Raw genomic sequence first — 8,479 nt, forward strand, 5'->3', positions numbered from 1 at the left:
CAAAACAAACTATTTAATTCAATTGAAAGAAAAAAACATTTTTGATTACCGAACAAGTAATAAAAAGTATGGTTATGTATTAGTTCACTTCTAAATTTTCAAGAAATGCTATTACGCAAAAACAAACCAATTGTTTTGTTTGTTTTTTGGAATTTCGCACAAAGCTACTCGAGGGCTATCTGTACTAGCCGTCCCTAATTTAGCAGTGTAAGACCAAAGGGAAAGCAGCTAGTCATCACCACCCACCGCCAACTCTTGGGCTACTCTTTTACCAACTAATAGTGGGATTGACCGTCACATATAACGCCCCCATGCCTGGGAGGGCGAGCATGTTTGTCGCGACTCGGGCGCGAACCCGCGACCCTCAGATTACGAAGCGCACGCCTTAACGCGCTAGGCAATGCCAGGCCCAAAACAAACTAAACAAAAACTAGTAACAATGTACACTTCCAGATTATACCCATAATCCTAACTTTTCGTTATCTTTATTCGGAAATACGTACAACATAGCACAGAACAATTTGGACAAACGTGTCCTATTTCACAATAAAAAGAAGAACCACTCAAATCTTGCTGCGTAAGGTAAACACAAACATTATGTGTGTCTAATTGTTTGGCATGCTTTCAAAACACTATCAACGAACAATTTTAGCTACACTAACAGAATCCCTAAAACTTTTCCAATCTTTAAGAGCACTTCATAAAAACACGCAGAATAATATTCAGCTGTGAAACCGAAATTTTACAGAATAGAGCTTTGTTTGGGATATTAAAAAGTGTAACTATATTCCTAACATTGAAAATACCGAGGCCACATATATATATTTATACCAAGGATCTACGGCCTTGAGAAATATTAGATAGCTTATGTACATCTTTGTACATGTACGTCATTTGTTTTTTTAGAGCGAAGTTACATTGGGTTAAATGTTGTTTCCAATGCAGGAGAGGGGATCTAACTTTACATTATAGCGTTGTAGGCATTTAGACTACCGCTGTCTTACGGGAGCCTTTGATTTTCCAGTTACAAAACCGTAAACGTACCGTTGACTTACTGAGTGGCATGAAGTAAAGATAAATAGCATTTAACTGTGGTGCATGAATGTCTCTTCTTTATAACATCTCAACCAAATAATTAGCAGAGTTACCGATTTTATGTCTGCTGTTTAAATAGAAACAAAAGTTTGATTCACACCGTCCTCTAGAAACAAAAGGTTATTTAAAAAAAAAAAACTATCTATGTAGCCTTCTGGTATCTGCCCCCATTAGCACAGCAGCATGTCTGCGAACTCACATCATTATAAACTGGGTTTCGACACCCGTGGTGGGCAGAGCACAGATAACCTATTGTGTAACTCAGGGCTTAATTTCGAACAAATAAAACAAACTGCTGGCGCCAAAAATTATACTAGCATACTATAGCTCAAGATTATGTGTTTAAGTGTTCTTAAAGAGAATGCAGTAACAGGAATTAACAAAAACATGATTTTCATTGTTGTATAATTTGCACAATTCACAAAGAATGGCAATTATTTTGAGCGCTTCTCCCCATTCGTGGTTTAAACAGAACTCCGGACAGTTAATTCTTGATGACGAGAAACTCACTTGAAATAATAATGTATCTCATGTTTACAAAAAGTTAACCTGAAGATGACCTAAGAAAGTCGAAACGTTGTTCTCTTCTTATCAATAAGTATTAATACTTATACCAGACGTTTTGAGATACATTGTCGGACAGTTAACTTTGCTGTGAAAATATATATCATGTTACGGAAGAAATTAAACATTTTTTCTTGTGTACAGACTAAGAAAAGTAATTTAAATCAAATGAGGTCCTCCAGTAGGAGAGTAGTGAGTTTATGGACTTACAACACTAAAATCTGGGGACTGATTAACCACCATGAACAGAGTGCAAACAGCCCAATGTGTAGTTTAAAAATAAATAAATAGAGAAAACAAAAATATATGAATTTAATCTGACCATTAACACTGACATTATAGCAAATACTTCACATATATACGCTAGACTGTGTCTTAGTGCCGACGCCTTATTACAACGATTTTTATTGAGGAAAGTAGCCATATTTAAAACAAGTGTCACTTTCTTTAGTGTATATATAAAAATACATGATATATTATAACCACAATTTTAAGCCAAAACAAAACACATTAAAGTTAAACAGAATACGTTGCATCAAAAAAAAAAAAGATCATAGGGTACAAGCTACAACGTGAGATAATAAAATGTATCCTGGGTTTTGGAGGTGACTGAAGAAATAGGACCCACATTGCGGTGGGGATACATCGTCTGTCAGTCTTAACCTCCAATTCGCTAGCTCACATAAGAAATAGACACAATTAGACTAAAATTAGGAGAGCGAGATGTAGGTTTTCAAGCCCACAATGCCCAACATCTTTCTTCCTCTTCACTGCCTCCAGACAGTTGTGGAAAGGTGACTGCTCTTCCAAGTTAAAATAAGAATAAGAAAAAGATAAAAATAAAAAATAAGGAAATAATGTACTACTGTCTGGGGGTAAGTAAGATGAAACTTACCTCTTGAAATTAGCATTCCTGCCCCCAGTATGGTAGAGGCATTAATTATATATACATGATATATATATAATAAACGAGATATATAATGAATGAAATTTAATTTCGGATTAACTAGACATTTTCTTTTTTTTTAATCAAGGGCTGTATTTAACAAAATATTGCTAAACAAATTTAAGAATAAAGCTCTAACTAAAGCAATATAATAGCATTAAACTATGCACTGAGTACGTGAACTAATACAATCTGTAATTATATAATAAAGTTTTTTATAATGATGAGAACAAGTTTCGTTTTTCAACTAGTTAATAATTTCACCTTTTTGAAAATGCTGCGTCGTGTTTCTTTCTTCAAGATAGCTATCGTTATTTTATTTTCTATTCAAACGAAGGGCGTAACATATTGGAACGCGTACTTCTTACACAAGAGGAAGTATCTTCCCATCTTCATCGTGATCTGAAACGTCAAATAACTTAATCAGTTTCAATTTTAAATACTTGTCAGGTGAATGTGTCTTCGTGAGAGATAAATCTGAAATGTTCACCTGTCGAAAGTGCTACGGTTTCTTCAATGTTTTTAGAATTAGAGATACTTATTGTAATATACCATAATAAACGCTTTAGTCGATTTATTTTTAAGTCCAACCTAACAGTTCACAGAATGCTTCGACTTTGTTTGTTTGTTTTTAGGTTTTTCCAAATTTTAAGCTCATAGTTTCGTCATCTCTTGATCGATTTGAAGTCTAACTACAGTTTCGTACTCAGGATGTCAAACCCTTTCGGTCACAGTTTCGTACTCAGGATGTCAAACCTTTCGGTTGATATCTCTAACCACGCCCCCGATCTCACAGATTAATTTCATTTTATTCTGCCCAAAATCATTTCTATTTGAAGGTAAGCTTGTTGAGATTCTCATGGGTAGCAAACCGAATCGGGTGTACGAGTTTCCCAGACTCGGTATTGCTGTTGCACAAAAATATAGCTAATAAAAAGGCATAAAGGTCTTATACATTAATTTACTTTTTAATCATACCTGAAAGAATTTCAAGTGTCGTGGCTGTTAAGAATTTCCACTTGTTCATGTTAATAATAATGGGTCTTACTAACTGAGTTGAAAGATTAACTCAGTCAGCTGAAATAATAACTTACTGAATGGAAAAGTTAACTCTCTCAGATGAAGGAATAACTTACTAAGCTGAAAGATGAAAGTCGATCGGCAACCAATCATTCAGAATCTCGGTCTAAGTAAACCAATGATATGAGGTTAGAGCTCATAAGTTCGATTCTGGCACCTCCCGCTGATACAGCGGTAGGTCTACAGATTTATAACTCTAAAATCAGGGGTTCAATTCCCCACGGTGTACTCAGCAGATAGCCCGATACGGCTTTGCTATAAGAAAAACACACGCTCGATTCTGGCAGTTCAATAACTTAAAGCATTCACAAAACGTCCTCGGACACTAAGTCGAACCTCACTCGATTTCAGTTTGTTTGTTTACCATTTGTCATTTTCACTTCAGTAGCTTAAAGTGAGATATAATTATTCCCTGGATAGAGCGATATATTGAATTTAAAACATTTATCTGGCTACTAGATAAACTTATCAACAATTTGAAATGTCTACTTATCTTCACTTACATTACGATCATCTAAAAAATTAAAATATACTTTTTACTTATTTAGAACATGTGTATAAATGTTAGACGAAAATTAGAAAATCCTTTTCATTCATGAGTAAAGCTATTTCTCATTACTACTACAATGTGACTCTTATGTCTCAGTTTTCATAACTTTTTTTTTCTAAATCATTCTTATCTGTGAACGAAAATCGTGAGTATGAATGACAAGCAATTACATAATGGTATATTTACATTTATACTAATAATATATTTCTTACATAAAGGGACTCAATCACAATGTAGTAAAATGTTATTTATAACGTAAAACATATTAAAATAAAGGAGGCTATAAAGACGTTACTGGTTATTAGCGATGCGTATCTAATCATAGTAGTCAATACAATGGGTATCCAGATGTGGATGCCACGATATAAATAAGGCGCGGTAAGACCAGGTGGTTAAGGCACTTGACTAGTAATCTGAGGGTCGCAGGTTCTAATCCCGGTCACGCCAAACATGCTCACCCTTTCAACCGTGGAAGCGTTATAATGTCACGGTAAATCCCACTATTTGTTAGTAAAAGAGTAGCCCGAAAGTTGGCGGTAAGTGGTGATGACTAGCTGCCTTCCCTCTAGTCTTACACTGCTAAATTAGGAACGGCTAGCGGAGATAGCCCTCGTGTAGCTTTGTGCGAAATTCAAAAGAAACCGAAACCACAATATAATATGTGTCTAGATACAAAGGTTTCACCAACGGATTGTTATAAAGTTTGACAGTCGTGTATATAATTTACTATTATATTATTGTCTTAGTTAAATGCTTCACTGAAAACTTAGCGGTGCTATTTGCAGTTTTCAACATTCGATCTGTTGAATTTGATACTTTCCGGCACTGACAAACCTTAAAAGTAAGAAGAGTCGAAGAGGAAAGGCAAGTGCGATTGTCCGCTGCCCACCCAAGTATGTAATCCTCGCCAATCCCATCTGTCTCATTAAGTAAGACTAATGAAAAATGCCTGGACAGTTTTCATTCATTTCTATATGTTGACTTTATGTAACCAGTAAAAAAAAAAAAAAATGGCTCTCTCTTTTCTACGTTTCTAATTTATTTCAATTAAACATTGAAACCTCATATTTATTCAAAATCTATCTCGGTGAAAAAGTATTCTGTTAGACAGAGCTTTCCATTCATATTGCAAGGAGAGGAGAGTCAGTAAACATGACATATAGGTTGAATTACTTTAATTAAAAAAAAAAGTTTGAATACTACTAATATAAACAAATACTGTAACGAAGGGCCAAACATCGCACTCTTTAAAATAAAAGACACGATGGAAAAGCAATGAACGCTGATGGACAAAAAAAAAAAGAAGCCTTTAAAATTGTTATTATTTTGAATTTCGCACAAAGCTACTCGAGGGCTATCTGTGCTAACCGTCCCTAATTTAGCAGTGTAAGACTAGAGGGAAGGCAGCTAGTCATCACCACCCACCGCCAACTCTTGGGCTACCCTTTTACCAACGAATAGTGGGATTGACCGTCACATTATAACGCCCCCACGGCTGGGAGGGTGAGCATGTTTGGCGCGACGGGGATGCAAACCCGACCCTCAGATAGCGAGTCGCACGCCTTAACACGCTTGGCCGTGCCGGGCCGAAGCTTTTAAAAATTAAATCAACGATATTGACAGGTGCTATTATTTCTTACAGTTTGCGCAACAGCTGATTTACCCAAAGTGTTTAATATTATATGGGATTACTTATAGTTTGAGTCTCATGTTCATCACTATAAACGCTCCCAATGGATTGTGTTCATTATCTGAATTTGTTTAGAACGATTTAGTATTTTTTAAAGCAACATGCACTGTAAAACACTATTTAATTTTAATTTTATATTTTAATTTAATGTAATTCTCCTTTAAAAATTAATGATTTTCCATGAATTATCAGCGTACATTTTAAATAATCTAGTTATTAATAAGTATAATTTATTCTAAATATCCGGTCGGTAGCGAACAGGCTCGCACCAAACAATATATATTAATGAAATAACTTGGAGATAAGAGAAGATAATATCTGCTAAAGGCATAACTGGGAATCAATACAAGTTCTTACATAATAATCTGTTTATCGAGTACTGGGGATAATCTACTATTATTTTTGCTTGAGATTAAGCACAACAGGCTATCTGTGTTCTGCTCACCACGGGTACGGAAACCCGATTTCTAGTGTCGTGACTTCGTAGACATGTCGCTGTGCCACTGGGGAGCAATCTACTGCTATAAAGGATCCGTCTGTAAGAAATGGATTTAGCCATCTAATATATATTAACAGAAAACTCTGAGGCTTCAGAAACAATACCTTTATTAAACAGCTTCTTGCGTCACTGTATGGCCAGGTGGTTAGGGCGTTCGACACGTAATCTGAGGATCGCAGGTTCGAATCCTCGTAACACCAAACATACTCGTCCTTTCATCCGTGGGGACGTTATAATGTAACGGTCAGTCCCACTATTGGCCTGGCATGGCCAAGCGCGTAAGGCGTGGGACTCGTAATCCGAGGGTCGCGGGTTCGCGCCCGCGTCGCGCTAAACATGCTCGCCCTCCCAGCCGTGTGGGTGTATAATGTGACGGTCAATCCCACTATTCGTTGGTAAAGAGTAGCCCAAGAGTTGGCGGTGGGTGGTGATGACTAGCTGCCTTCCCTCTAGTCTTACACTGCTAAATTAGGGACGGCTAGCACAGATAGCCCTTGAGTAGCTTTGTGCGAAATTCCAAAACAAACAAACAAACAAACAGTCCCACTATTTGTTGATAAAAGAATAGTCCAAAAGTTCTCGGTGGATGGTGATGACTAGCTGTATTCCCTCTCTTCTTACACTGCTAATTTAGGGACAGCTAGGGTCAATAGCCTTCATGTAGCTTATGTGTTTCTGCATGTTAAGTTTCACAAAAGAATTCTGGAAATTACAAAAATAATGAAGATTTAACACCAATTTTCACATCACGTGGACCTTTGATGATAGCTAGAACACGTGAGTTTCGTTATCTGAACTCCTGTCTTTCAAAAAACATTATCAAGTACTATTCTTACACGACATTTATCAAGCCTCTAATTGTTGTTGTTATTGTTTAAACACCCTACGAGATCATTGTCATCTAGGCTTTGACTGCATGTGTGCTTCAGTTTAATTAAAGCCTACACTACAAAACGGATGTGAATAACCGACAATTTTGACCAAGTTTGAGTTTAAATCCGAATGACATTGTGAACGTTTATGTTAGATTTGCATAGTTGTAATATTTGTCAAATGTTTCAGTTAGATATTAAATCAACGTAATCAGAAGCTTTCTTATTTACTCATTACTTTGGATGCGGTCGTTTCTGTCACGATCTGACCTCTACCAAGTAAATGTGTTAGTTTAAAAACAAGACTTTGTATTGATGTGCAATTGTTCGATACAACGATGAAATTAAATTAAATTGATTTTTAAATGATATACTTAACTGCTTTCTCTCAAACCATATATACATGGGATTTAAATACAAGTAAATATTTACAAAAACTGATAACCGTATTTATCTTCACGTATATTAAATTTTGCCTCGCATAGCCCTAAGCACGTGCATATTAGAATACCCATACACTGAAATGAAACCTAGCGTTTAAAATATTTATGTATTACTTGACCTGTTTAACTAAAGTTATCCAAAATGAAGTTGGTCTTTCTACAGGATATAATATACTAGATGAAGATCGTTCTATCAGGATGTTTAACACACTTACATGTATAACAAACAGAGTAATTCTTCAGTCACAGAATAGTCATTTGAAACTGGTTTATTTGTCAATTGTATTACACTTTCTAGACACTCTCAACTCAGGGTTTGGACTGTGGGAATATAGGTTTGATGTTTTAGTTAACAGCAATTCTTCTATTTCCAAACAAGACCGATGTATTACTGGCCACTTTAAGAATTTTGTGTTATCAACTTTTATAGTTACCTCAGACTTTTGTTTTAAGGTGTATAACACTACTACAATCGTATTCTATTGCTAAAAAAACATTTTGCTTGATTAAGCTGTCAATAAGAAACGTAATATTATTTTAACACTAATTTTGATAAACCGTGACTCCAAAAAGGTTACCTATTTAATCAGGACATCTAATTATTAAAAATACATTAGGCTCAAGTTAATTTAGACCTAGTCTCATCTGCATATATATATATATAATTCATGTCATTTATTTGGTCCTGATGAGGTAGGAGACCAGTGTACTCACTATAATATCAAAAACATGTCGAGCCG

The sequence above is a fragment of the Tachypleus tridentatus genome, chromosome 7 (assembly GCF_004210375.1).
Source record: "Tachypleus tridentatus isolate NWPU-2018 chromosome 7, ASM421037v1, whole genome shotgun sequence".
NCBI classification, from domain to species: Eukaryota; Metazoa; Arthropoda; class Merostomata; order Xiphosura; family Limulidae; genus Tachypleus; species Tachypleus tridentatus.